Genomic DNA, 14,469 nt, shown 5'->3' on the forward strand with positions numbered 1-14,469 from the left:
TTTGATATTTTTTCAGGTCACCTGTTTGGACACTTTCACTGTCATGACTATGATGCTGGCTGTAAATCAATTGCAGATGCTTCAAGAAAATGGAAAAACAGACAAAGTGGTACTGTTGAACAAAAAAACAACTATTTTATCAGAAAAAAGTCTGATCATATTTATACTTTTTTTTTCAAAGATATCTTATCTTCATCTGACCTCTTCGCAACAATGTTACTGTGCTAACTGCTAAACTCTGACCTTCTAGAATATCACAGAGCTGGCTTGGATTAGAAGAAGTTTATTTTTCCAGAAGGTACTTTGTTTATGGTGTCAGGTGCATAAAGGCATTTTTTTTTATTCCTCTGGGAACCTTGTCATTTTTCGCCTCAAACAGCGGAGCTCCACCCAACCCACACCCTTGTGCCGCCAGTCAGCGAAAACATTTTTTTTAGATTAGATTCAACTTTATTGTCATTGTGCAGAGTACAAGTACAGAGACAACGAAATGCAGTTAGCGTCTAACCAGAAGTGCAAAATAGCAGAAAGTGCAATGAACAGTATTTACAGGTAGTGCAATATATGAGCAGTAAGTAGTGCAGTATAACATAAGTAGTGCAGTGTAAGCAGTATATGAGTAAGCAGTAGCATTATAAGCAGAATAAATAAGTTACAGTATGAACAGTGTAGCAGCATATGAGCTGTATAGGTAATGCAGTATATATGTATTAACAGTAACATAAGGTAGATAGCAGAATAAATATAAATATGGAATGCCATATGAACAGTATAAACAGGTATGCACAGTATGTACAGATATGTGCAGTGTACTAACAGTAGTATTAAGAAAATATGAACAGTATGGACATATGTACAGAAGAGCAGTGGTATTGAGTAAGAGCAGGGGAGGGGAGTAATAGTGCAATTGTCCGGGGGGGGGGGGGTGCAGGGGTTGCAGGGGTTGGTAGGTTGTCACGTAGGTGCAGTGTTCGAGTTCAGTACACTACTTTACGTTCCACAAACAGTCTACGTTCCAAGGTAAAGTCCGATCGTTTCCATTGAAATGGTTTTGGGTTCTTTGTTTTGTTAGGAATACTAGGATATTTCATTTTTATTTCGTTTTTATTCGTCTAGGAACGTTGTCTTTTTTCGCATCAAACAGTGGACCTCTACCGCGTATTCTCTTTGATCGTGTTAGAGCGGGCGCTGTTTTGAATAATTCCAAAGCCCGCGCTCATGCGTCCGCTTCGTTCCAAGGTAAAGTCCGATCGTTTCCATTGAAATGGTTTTGGGTTCCTTGTTTTGTGAGGAACTCATTTTTATTAATTTTTCCTCTGGGAACCCTGTCTTTTTTCGCCTCAAACAGTGGACCTCTCCCGCGTATTTTCTTTGATCGTGTTAACACATCTCCAAATGTTACGTACAGTGGGGGAAATAATTATTTGATCCCCTGCTGATTTTGTTAGTTTGCCCGATTACAAAGAAATGAGCGGTCTATAATTTTTATGGTACTTTTATTTTAACAAATAGACACAGAATATCAAAAAAAAAAGTCCAGAAAAACATATTATATAAAGTTATAAATTAATTTGCATTTGATCGAAGGAAATAAGTATTTGATCCCCAAGCAAAACATGACTTAGTACTTGGTGGAGAAACCCTTGTTGGCAAGCACAGAAGTCAGACGTTTCTTGTAGTTGGTCACCAGTTTTGCACACATCTCAGGAGGGATTTTGGTCCACTCCTCTTTACAGATCCTCTCCAAATCCTGAAGGTTTCAAGGCTTTTGCTTGGCAACTCGAAGCTTCAGCTCCCTCCGCAAATTTTCTATAGGATTAAGGTCTGGAGACTAGCTAGGCCACTCCATGACCTTAGTGTGCTTCTTCTTGAGCCATTCCTTTGTTGTCTTGGCCGTATGTTTTGGGTCATTGTCATGCTGGAAGACCCATCCACGACCCATCCTCAGTGCTCTGGCTGAGGGAAGGAGGTTCTTGTCCAAGATCTTACGGTACATGGCCCCGTCCATTGGCCCCTCAATGCAGTGAAGTCGTCCTGTACCCTTAGCAGAGAAACAACCCCAAAGCATAATGTTTCCACTTCTGTGTTTGACAGTGGGGATGGTGTTCTTGGGATTGTAGCATTCAGCATTTCTCTCCCTCCAAACACGAAGAGTCGAATTTATGCCAAAGAGTTCAATTTTGGTCTCATCTGACCACATCACCTTCTCCCAAGCCTTCTCTGAATCATTTAAGTGTTCATTGGCAAACTTCAGATGGGTCCACTGCTTCACATGTGCCTTCTTGAGCAGGGGGACCTTGCGGGCACTGCAGGATTTCAATCCGTTACGGTGTAGTGTGTTACCAATGGTTTTCTTGGTGACTGTGGTCCCAGCTGCCTTGAGATCATTACCAAGCTCCTCCCGCGTAGTTCTGGGCTGATCCTCACCCTTCTCATGATCATCCTTACCCCACGAGGCGAGATCTTGCATGGAGCTCCAGGCCGAGGGCGATTGATGGTTATTTTGTATTTCTTCCATTTTCTAATAATTGCACCAACAGTTGTCTCCTTCTCACCAAGCTTTTTGCTGATGGTCTTGTAGCCCATTCCAGCCTTGTGCAGGTCTACAACTCTTACCCTGATGTCCTTTGAATGTTCTTTGGTCTTGCCCATGGTGGTGGAGAGGTTGGAATGGAAGAGATTGATTCTATTGACAGGTGTCTTTTATACCCATAACAAGCAGAGATTAGGAGTACTTTCTTAAAGTGACAGGAGTAATCTGTGTGCCTCATGGGCATATAACCGGTCTGTATGAGCCAGAATTCTTGCTGGTTTGTAGGGGATCAAATTCAAATCAATTTATAACTTTATATAATGTGTTTTTTCTGGACTTCTTTGTTGATATTCTGTCTCTATTTGTTAAAATAAAAGTACCATAATCATACCATAAAGTACCATCAAATAATTATTTCCCCCACTGTATAGGCCTAATATCTAGACCGTTGATGGGCACACTTGTTACTTGTCGCTTTCAGAACCCTGGACTGGGCTCGGGCTGTATATTCATATAGTTCCGTTAATTTGCCTAGCCTACTTTCCGTGATTTAATGTGACTTTTGTAGTGTGTTATAGCCTCTGCACTGATGATATTTATTTCACATTTAAAGAAATACAATTGATAAAACCTGATTAAACTTTCCTACAAGTTAACAATGTGCCGAATGCTTGTATTTTGATAAAACATGCAAGTTATTGAAGACACGTGTCTGTCTCATTTTTTTTACTTTGTTGCAGTATAGGCCACCTCAATGTAGCGTTCTGTGTCGCGCTGAAGCGTATGAAGTGTATTCAGTTATGGGGTTTACTGTACATACTTTTTCTCTGCACTGTTCCTGCTGCAGAGGATGCGTAAACGATTTTCCCATGTTGTTTTTTGGTTGTGGTCTGTGTTTATACATTTAGGCTATTAGTTGTATCCTACTTTTCAGTTTTACAAGTCAAATCTTATGACAGATGAGATGGCACTTCAAACGATAAAATGCAGGTACATTTTGATTACTGCTGCACTACGATACCCATAGATAGACCCAATACATTGGTAACTGCACTACTTATACAGCTCATATACTGCTTATACTGTTCATACTGCATTCTATATTTATTCTGCTTATAATGTTACTGTTAATACATATATTGCTTATACTGCACTACTTATACTGCTCATATACTGCTTATACTGCTCATATACTGCTTATACTGCACTACTTATACTGCTCATATATTGCTTATACTGCTCTACCTGTATATATTGTTCACATTGCACTCCTTTTGCACTTCTGGTTAGACGCTAACTACATTTCGTTGTCTCTGTACTTGTACTCTGCACAATGACAATAAAGTTGAATCTAATCTAACACCTATTCATTGTCATGTTTTGATGGCATATTGTTCATTCTCATGTTATGATTTAGTTTGTGATTATACACACGTTTTTAGCGTGATGATAGAGACCCACTACCAGACGAGTACAAAACATACACAAGTCACATGCAAATCCCTGCACTGCAGACGACAGACAACAACTGTCTCTGTACAACTAGTCCTGGACCTCCACTAATAGACAGATACAAAGAGAGCAGCATACAATAGCAGCAGAGCCCAGAGGCGAGGCGAGGCAAGGCAAGTTTATTTATATAGCACATTTCATACACAGAGGCAATTCAAAGTGCTTTACGTAAAATAGATAAAAAGGAAAGAGCATGAAAAAAAAATTAGAATAAAAACGCATAAAAGACATAAAAAAAGAATAAAAGTCACAGTGCATTTTAGGGTCACAGTGCAATTATTAGCGCCAATTTAGTTTCAATTTAAGGCAAAAGCGAAGCCCTTTTTTTTTTTAAGCCCATTTTTGAAAGTAGCCAGTGTTGGGGCTTATCCTAGATCTATGTGTAACATAATAACTGAGAGACCTGCAGCAGGGCAGGTCCTCATCACTGGCTGTCTGCTTTGAGCTGGTTGTCGTTGGACTCCTGGCAGCGGGACAGCAGCTTGAGTTTGATGGGCCGTATGGGCATCAGAGTGTTCTGTAGGTCCATCTCAATGGGGATCTGGTGAGAGTTGACACACAGTTAAAGTATTGTAGCGAACGGCGGGGCAGAGCAGCTTGCCTTAAGCGGGTATCGAACTCGCAACCTTCCGCTTACAAACCGGCCGCGCTAGCCACAACACCAAGAGAGTTAACTCCCTTGGCGGAGCTGCTAACGGGCCTTACACAGGGTCGTTACAGTATGAAGGAACGAGTAAAACAGATGTCAGCGTTACACTATGAATGTTACCTAATACAGTGTCACTGTTACGTTCGGGTAGCATTGCACTATAAATTCAAATAAACTCAAACTCCTGGACAACGTCTCTTGGGTCGACATACATTAAAATGGCCCTATGAAGTCTCGAGGGAGTTTTGCAGAAATACAAATAGCTTTTTTTTAAATCTCACACTTCCATCATTTAGTTACTAAATTTTAGTAGGTAGCCTATACTGAGGATGATTGGCGCCTAGTACTGAAAAATGCAATCTGGGAAATTAAATGGGGAGTACATACTCATGCAGTACGCAAGTACAGAATTGTAGTATGGGGGTTCAAACCCGGGTCTCCCATGTGGAAGACACAAACGCTACTATTAAGCCAAGAGGACATCCTCAAGGTCTGAGGGCGACACTTCAGTTTACATGTCTCAGGCAGGGCTACCTCATCACGCGAGTGTGATTCCAAAATCACCTCTGCTACATATAGAAACGCAACAAAGTCATAGGTACAAAATTATATTTACAATCATTGTATCATTATTTTGTCTCACCTCTGTCTCTTTGCAGACGGTGAAGTTGAACCTCTGTAGAATCTCCACCATCGCCAGTTTCATCAATACCAGAGCGAATCGCATCCCGATACAGTTCCGTGGGCCCAACCCGAACGGCATGTAGGTGTATGGGTCGATGCTCTCCTTGTTCTCCTTACTGAACCTACACACGGAGAGTTCAGAGGAGGAGGGGTTAAAGAACATATCAATTAAATCACAGTAATATGATGGTTATACATGGTTGAAGAAACCTGTTTGTGTTTGGTCGTCGCATTTAGGTTTGTTTTATGGTTGTTTGTGGAACACTGCTCTTATCGTTGCTGTTGTGATTGATATTGTGGTTGTGGTTAAGATGTGGCCCATTACCTCTCTGGTTTGAACTCCTCTGGGTCTTCCCACACATCGGGGTCACGGTGCAAGGTCCAGATGGGTAACATGACAACCATACCCTTGGGGATGGTGATGCCGCTGATCTCAACAGATTTCTTGGCGACTCTTTCAAGTCGATGGGGTACAACCTGAGAGACTCGTTGATCACGCTGTCTAGATAGTCCATCTGCATCAGAGCCTCGTACTGGATAGGAGCCTGAACAGGGATATTACACTCACATGAGCACTAGTGATTGGTAGCCCAGAACTAACTCTTTTTCGTCGCAAATCTGAAGAGCTGTTCGTTTTTTGTGTTCTTTTTTTGGGAAATGAACACAGTACTGTACTTATTCTAATCTGCATAGCCTAATTTCATGACACCCGCATACAGAACGCCATTACTTTCAATGTACGTGTGTAATAGAGACTTGCTTTTTTGTTGTACATGAATAAACAAAAAAATCGCTAAATAATGTTATCTTGATAGTTAGAAGAAAATACATTTAGATTCCACTGAACAATGTAAATGATAGATGTACACAAGGATCAATCAGAAGTCAAAATGCCACTAAACTGGGCTGCTTTTAGTGGATTGACTGCTTGGAATACTGAATGTGCTATAGTCTATTATTTCCTATCACAGTCGACAGACTACAAGAAAATTGTCAGGTGGTTCAAATGTGAATAACTTGGTATCCATTCCATTAACTGTGGCCGGGCAGCACCGAACAGCCCAGAGAACATTACCATGGTGCTTTTGAATATTAGGTCCCTATCTGGCAAAACCTTTATTGATCTTATCTCAGAGCGAAAGCTGCACTGTAATGTTTTTATCTGAAACCTGGCTAAACATGAATGCATGTCAGTCTATTAGAAGTAGGGAAAAAATATATTTTCGCTCCATTACTTATTTAGCCATGTCGCTGAGCAGATGAGAATTTCATGATGAATATGAATATGAATAGTACACCATCAACAGCTTCCTCCTGTGATAATGATTTAGTAACCAGCTTCAACACCAAACTAAGGGCAACTATCGACTCTGTAGCACCACTCAAACTGAAAAAGGCTGTGGCCAAATTTAAAAGAATTTGCAGAAAGTCTGAGCTGACAAAAACTGCAGGTCCACCTTGATATTCTTCGAGAGCATCTTTCTGCTTTTAATAAGGCAATAAAAAAAACGCCAAGCCGGATCATTTCTCAAAATTGATAATGAATCATAACAACTCAAACAGTGCTCTTTTCAACGATTGACAGCCTTATAAATCCCGCCCACAAGACACCTGGTGATCTGCTCTCCACCTACAAATGTGAGGAATTTGCAACATACTTCTGAGATAAGAGAACCAATATTAGGTGAGGAGGATCACTCAGGCAAGACCTGAAGATGTGTTTGATGACTTGTTACCCCACCTTCCACCACATGGAAGCACTATGAACTCTTTTGCAGTGGTCATACAGAAATGCTCAGCAAAGTGGGGGTCTGTTCATCTGCACCTAAAACTACCATGGTGAAACCCCTCCTGAAGAAAAGTAACTTAGACTCTTCAGTCCTTAGCGATTTTAGGCCAATCTCCAACCTTCCCTTTTTAAGCAAAAAAATTATAATTCTTGAAAAAAAGGTGTTCAAACTGTTAAATAATCTCCTTCTTCCCAACTGTACCTTTGACATGTTCCAATCTGGCTTTTGTGCCGATCATAGCACTGAGATAGCACTATGTTGTTAAGTTATTAACTAGGTTCTTAATGACCTTAGAATTAATTAATTAATGCTGATGCCAAAATGCTCTTTGTCCTTGTCCTGGTCAAACTGTCTGCACACTTAAAGACACTACTTACAGTAACACTAAGCACCAGGCAAAAAAACAAGGTGTTACCATTGACTCAGATCTTAATTTTGAAACCCATATCAAGAATGTGACTAAAACATATTTGTATCACTTAAAGAAGAGTAAGTAAGTTTGCCGGAAATCTGCCATCGTGGAGAAATTCTGTCTGAAGTTGTCCAAACAACAACATCCTCCCTAATAATAATATATCCCCCCGAAATGAACTTGCAGTGTTGGACATTAGCTGTTGTTTTTCTGCATGCGCACACGATTGGGAGAGGCAGCCACCAGAGAAAGGTCAGTCTACTCCCCTAGAACACCCCTGGCACTCACAACATGTTTATATGCAAACCGAATGTCAGGTAGGACACTGCATTTTAAAAAGCGTGTTTTCCGAACCAAAACAGCGTTCGTAAATGAAATATTTATTCATAAGGGATTTATTATAAGGGATCTTGTTCCCTGATCGCTACCGATTAAAGATAGTCATTACAACCGTTAGGAAGCTTTTAGAAAGCTTGAATATTACATGGACCTTTACAGAACACAGCTGTAAAGATGCAACCTTTCCTCTCCCAGGCTGACACTGAGAGACGAATGCATGCTTGTATTACTAGCAGCCTTGATTACTGTAACACTCTCTTGTCTGGTCGACCAAAGAAAGCTCTTGGCAAATGATACAAAATGCAGCAGCACGAGTCAGATGGAGAGCACATATCACACAAGTCTCTGCACTGATTACCTGTTAGTTTTATAATTTATTTTAAGATGATTGTATTAGTTTAGAAATCACTCTATGGTCATGCACACCACTGCATGTCAGACATGCTTTTAAGGTATATACCCTGTAGATCCCTCAGGTCCTCAGGTACTGGCCTTTTAAGTATTCTGAAGATTCCAACAACACCTATCTACTTCCTGTTTCAAATGAATAATACTGGGCAGAAGTCTGCACAGGGATGCTACAGACACATTAGCACACTGCAAAATACTGTCACCTATCTAACCATCTGTAGAAGTCAGGGGTTACACACTCATCAGTACCCTCTAAAACACTGTCACTATCATATTTCCTGTTCCACATGAATAGTACTATATAGGAGTCTGCAGAGGGGTTACCTTGTTGGGAAACACAGTGTCTATCTCCTCCTGCAGCTTGGTCATGATGTGAGGGTTGGTTGCCAGATTGTAGGCCAGGAAGGACAGAGAGCTACTGGTGGTCTCATAGCCAGCAAAGATGAACATCATTGCCTGGGACAAGATCTCGTGGTCACTCAATCCTATGATGATGGAGAGAGGGGGAGAATGAGAGGGAGGAGAGGGAGAGTGGGAGAAATGGGGTGGTAGGTGTGAGAAAGGGACGAAGTAGAGTATTTCCACCGTGTGTTTGTAGGTATAGGTGTTTGAGGCAGGTACTGTATGTGTGTGTTAGATGCTAGTATACAGTGTGTGTGTGTGTGTGTGTGTGTGTGTGTGTGTGTTTAAGGCAGGCACCTTTACTCTGCTCCTCTCCCTTTGAGTTGCTGTCTTTCTGCGAGTCTATCATCAGCTGCAGGAAATCTACCCGACTCTGGAAGCAGGCTTACGTCAGATCAAAATCACATGAGAACTACCAGATGCTACCAAATCTCTACAATTGTATTACACAATACTGGCTGAAGATCGTATATTTGATCAGTTATATTTACATACCTTCCTGGTGCTAGCCACGCGATTGGACTTGATCTTCTGAAAGACAGCGTAGAAGAAATCTGTGACCAAGGCAGGGAATAGGGATACCTCCATGTTTGCCATAACAGGACCCATGAAGGGGAAGAATGCTGGATGGACAGGAAATGCCACGGTTACAAACAGGAACAGGAAATACCATGATACGTGACTCCAATCCTATTCAATGCACAGCCCTGTCCAGAAACAACTCCTAGGCTCTATCCCTAGACACTTCTGTATCCAATCCACTCAGATCTCCAAGTGTCCAGCATTTAGGAACTAGAGGTTGGTTCTGGACATGGCCCATGTGTTTGTCAAATGAGTAGAGCGCAAACCATTGGCAGTGTGGTTTATGTCAGTCTAATCAATGAAATCAATAGCTTCATTTATTAAGCACAAAATGACTGAAAGCTATATGGGGGCAGTTGTACCGACTGTGAGGAACAGTGGGCTGAAGATGTCAAACTTGAGCATTTTCTTGAAGTTGGTCACAAAGGGGTCGGAGGGGTTGTGGAGGGAGTCGATGTCGACACTGAATGAAGTACTGACGACCACATCCATACTGTATGGTCCAAAGAACCTGGAACACAACCACACAATCTCTGACCACCAGAACCACAACCACAAAATTAAAGGGGGAGTTCACTGAAATTACAAATTCACCTTATCGTCTCGGAGATAAATACTCACTCCTTTAGTTCAATGGGCTCATCGTTATCAGCCGTCTTCTTCAGATTGCTGACCAAGTTACCAGAGTGCTGCTTCATGATCCTGAGCATCTGAGTTGGGAAGGATACATGGAAAAATATCATGATTGATACGTGGATTAATATGTGCAAAACATATATTAATATCATGTTTGAAACAGGAATTATTTTAATGTTTATATAGCCTGAGAATATACATCCATACAGGATACATTATGTATATAGTCAAAGAATAAGTGACTCCAAAGATGAACTATTATTCTATACTCTGTCATCTGACCACTGAACTTATCGAAGATAAGATCAAATATACTTTATTGTCCCGGATGAAAATTTGTCTTGGATTAATTAATTAAAGTTGCTGCTTCACACAACAACAAACAACAATGAATACACACTATACACATAGTACAAATCACACACACACTCTCACACACTCTCACACACACACACACACACACACACACACACACACACACACACACACACACACACACACGCGTCAGAGTTGTTAGTCATTCATTTATTTGTGTTGTATAAAGGAATGAATGAAAGAAGGAGAGGAGAGATGGGACTGTACCTCTTTGATCCGCCCACTGGTGAAGGAGGGAGACAGGACACTGCGGATCCGTCTCCATGCATCATCCTCAGCGATAAACACGGCGTCATACAGAGGCCCGTTGAGATAGATATTCTAGAAAAATTATTATTATTATATACTGCAAGATTAACCTAATATTAATAATGCTATAATAACAATGATATTATCTATTTAAGGAGCCCTTATGTTTTTTTCCCCATACAACAACTTCAATTTAGCATATTACCCTCCTGTTAGTGAAAAGGGAGTAGCATTCCTTGATGAGGATGGTTTTGATCATGGCTGTGTCCATGATACACAGGATGGGCTGACGGCCATCATAGATCCTACAGACCAGCAAAAACAAAGATAGTTAGATATACACTCACAGAGCACTTTATGAGGAACACTATACTAATACTGGGTAGGGCCTCCCTTTGCTCTCAAAACAGCCTCAATTCTTCGTGGCATTGATTCCACAAGATGTTGGAAACATTCCTTTGAGATTCTGGTCCATGATGACATGATTGCATCACTCAATTCCTGCAGATTTTTCAGGTTCACTTTCAAGATATGAATCTCCCGTTCTACCACATCCCAAAGGTGTTCTATTGGATTCAGATCCTGGGAAGGCCACTGAAGAACACTGAACTCATTGTCATGTTCATGAAACCAGTTTAAGACAACTTTTGCTTTGTGACATGGTGCATTATCATGCTGGAAGTAGCCATTAGAAGATGGGTCAATTGTGGCCATGAAGGGATGCACATGGTCAGCAACAATACTCAAATAGGCTGTGGCATTCAAGCGGATATATACCGTAGATAGAGACAGACAGACCCATCACAGATCCTGCACTCTTAGAAAAAAAGTGCTACCTAGAAGGGTTCTTCTTCTACTCTCCCTTTGAAGAAACCTTTTGGGTTCCATGTAGAACCCTTTTCCACAGAAGGTTATACAGTACCGTGCGAAAGTAATGGGACAGTGAAGCATTTTTTCTTCTTTTTGGAGTTGAAATGAGAACGTAGAGATTCTCATCTTTTATTTGATGTTATTTGTGTACATATTGGTTTATCATTCAGAAATTACAACATTTTTATGCATAATCCCCCTATTTCAGGCTACACTAAAGTGATGGGACAATTGGCTTGACAGGTGTGTTCGTCAGGTGTGTTCCATCACATAATTTGTGCAGTCTGCTATTGGTGTCTTGTCAACATGAGGACCAAAGAGATGTTATTGAAAGTCAGGGAAGCCATTATGATGCTGAAATATCAGAAAAAAATGAAACATAGCCAAAACCTTAAACCTACCAAAATCAACAGTTTGGAACTTCATTAAAAGGAAAGAAAGCACTGGTGAGCTAAGAAATCGCAAATGGCAAGGAAGACTTCCAGTGGATAACCAAAAAATGCTCACCATAATTAAAAAAAAAAACTTAAAAAAACTGCCCCATAGATTAGGAACACTCTCCAGGAGGTAGGCGTCAATGAGTCAGAGACTACCATCCGCAGAAGACTTCACCAGCAGAACTACAGAGGCTACACTGCAAGGTGCAAACCACTACTTAGCCACAAAAACAGGCTGGCCAGGTTACGGTTTGCTAAAAAGTACCTAAAAGAGCCTGCAGAGTTCTGGAAAAACATGTACCAGAGTGATGGCAAGTGTAAAGTGTGGAGAAAAAAAGGAACTGCCCAATATCCACAGCATCCCACATCATCTGTGAAATATGGGGGAGGGGGTGTTATGGCTTGGGCATGTATGGCTTCCACTGTAACTGGCTCACTTGTCTCCTTTGATGAAGATGAATTCAGAAGTGTTCAGAAACATCTTGTCAGTCCAAGTACAACTTAATTGCTTAATTGCTCCAAACTCATTGGACGGCATTTCACCATACAGCAGGACAATGACCCAAAACATACTGCCATAGCAACTAGGAAATTATTCAGGGCCAAAAAGTGAATCCTATAGAATCCTATAGAACATGCATTTAATTTGCTGAAGAGGAGGGCAAAACATCCTAAAAAAACAAACAACAATCGCTGCAATATAGGTCTGGCAGAGCATTACCAGAGAAGATACCCAGCGTCTGGTTGGGTCAATGGGTCACAGACTTTTGCACTTTTGCATACAAATACATGTTTAGTATTTGGGGACCAAATACTAAACATGAGTGCTTAATTTGGACATTTGCATAATGCAAAAGAAGAAAAAATGCTTGTCCCATTACTTACGCAGGGCACTGCAAATGGAACCCATAAGAGTTATTCAACCAAAGAATCCTTTTAGAACCCTTTTTTTCTTTATTTTTTTAATTACATTTTTGCCCTTTCAATGACATGGAGGGAAGACACAATCACTTCCGATTTGAATTCTGACATGTCGTGGCTCCTCTTTATTCATGCAGTTTGAGACGTGCTCAGAGGCAATATAGGAGCCTCAACCAATGAGAATCCAGGATGTTGTCAAACATTGGCAACGCACAAGTTGTGTTTGGGACCATACTACAGAATACTTAAAAGCTTAAAACTTAAATCGCTCAATAACAGATTCAAATTATTAATGTGGAAGCATGAAATTGTTGCTTGGGCAGTGTACTTGCATCAAGACAGATCATTTGTCTTGGTGTATGAGACCATTTCGTCGGTTGGATCGTCTGTGTTTGTGAAAATCGCACAGTGTCCGCCTGGTTTAAGAGTGTATAATGTAGACACTGAGAGATATATATATCCATCATAGTTAACAATAACCAGGATCAGTTTAGCAGACTCACCCCCACAATATGTTTCCCATATTTCTGGAAGCTCTCTGTGTCAAAATTGGTGAAACCACCCTGGGAACAAAAAAACTAAACAAAAAAATAGCCAGTTCATAAATGCTTGTCATAAACCTGAATTGTGGCTTAGTCTATGATGGCCCTTTTCCACTACAGACCGGCTCCCACTCCTCTCTTTTCGTTTTCGTTCAAAAGCTTTATTGCCCATTTTTCTGGGTAAAACAATTCATATTCAGCTCCCATGGCTTTCACCACAACAACACACATCATGGATGAGTCTACAATGTTGTTGTTTATGGGCTTAATCTCTACAAACCTTCTTATATCCCATTATCGTCCCGAGGAAAGGGATGGGTTTAGGACCAGGAATGCCTAGTTTTTTGAATATTCCATATGGCCAGTATCCATACCTGGTCGGAACAAATATAAATCAACAATCTGACTTGAAACAAAAGCAAAACGATCAAGTCATAGGTATCATTGAAACTGTTAGATAACTGTAATTATCAATACTATCATTTGTATGTATTATCACAACTAACTAACTAACAAATAATATGTTTTATTAAAACTTCTTACACTACGATCAGAGTGATGAGTAAGGCAAGGAGAGTTCATGTCTCGGTGGAGAAGTACGGAAGGTAACCCATCTTTACAGGTTCAATCGCTTCTTCTGAGTAACCCCGGACACGTCTGCTGAAGTGATTATTTTATCCCGTCATGACACCTGTGTTTCAGATCATGAAACACAGGCGAAAGAGTATGTGAGAGGTGAAGTTGAAGCCATGGCTAGTGAATGATTGAAAGGGGATCCCTGCGCAGAGGGCAAAACTCAGTGATGTTATTGTCGGCCTTTATCTTAACATCCTGCTAATAGTTGCTGCCTGTTTGATCCCTATCGGGTTTTAATAGTTTGCAGACCCATTGATTCAAGAAGGACTATGGGGCAAATATTTTTGGGCAAATATTTTCTTTCGAGTAATACTGAATTTTACATATTTGAACTCCTCTAAAAATGTGTTATGTTCTTTACATGTATGCACTTGTTTTATATCATTGGCTCCTAAAAACAGAATTTCAAAATACTAGTTCAAAACACATCACATATTACAGTAATGAAGCAACTGATAAACATGAATACAGTGCTCTTCATAAGTATTG

The 14,469-nt window shown here is 40.6% G+C and overlaps 2 pseudogenes across 2 annotated transcripts in view; both read right to left on the reverse strand.

Moving 5' to 3' along the window:
- The window catches only part of LOC310819883 (cytochrome P450 3A27-like), a 181,615-nt pseudogene that overhangs the window by 130,340 nt on the left and 36,806 nt on the right, over positions 1 to 14,469 (reverse strand). The gene's annotated exons all lie outside the window — the stretch shown is intronic.
- Positions 4,470 to 14,469, reverse strand: part of LOC310819478 (cytochrome P450 3A27-like) — a 35,587-nt pseudogene continuing 25,587 nt past the window's right edge. Inside the window, exons 2-13 of the transcript in view lie at positions 13,625 to 13,718; positions 13,306 to 13,362; positions 10,780 to 10,879; positions 10,533 to 10,646; positions 9,936 to 10,024; positions 9,677 to 9,825; positions 9,228 to 9,355; positions 9,030 to 9,105; positions 8,655 to 8,815; positions 5,704 to 5,923; positions 5,338 to 5,500; positions 4,470 to 4,586 (exon numbers count right to left, since the gene is read on the reverse strand). The product of the transcript in view is annotated as a cytochrome P450 3A27-like (transcript). The remainder of the gene's footprint in view (positions 4,587 to 5,337; positions 5,501 to 5,703; positions 5,924 to 8,654; positions 8,816 to 9,029; positions 9,106 to 9,227; positions 9,356 to 9,676; positions 9,826 to 9,935; positions 10,025 to 10,532; positions 10,647 to 10,779; positions 10,880 to 13,305; positions 13,363 to 13,624; positions 13,719 to 14,469) is intronic.

This window comes from Argentina silus (assembly GCF_951799395.1).
Source record: "Argentina silus genome assembly, chromosome: 19".
NCBI lineage: Eukaryota > Metazoa > Chordata > Actinopteri > Argentiniformes > Argentinidae > Argentina > Argentina silus.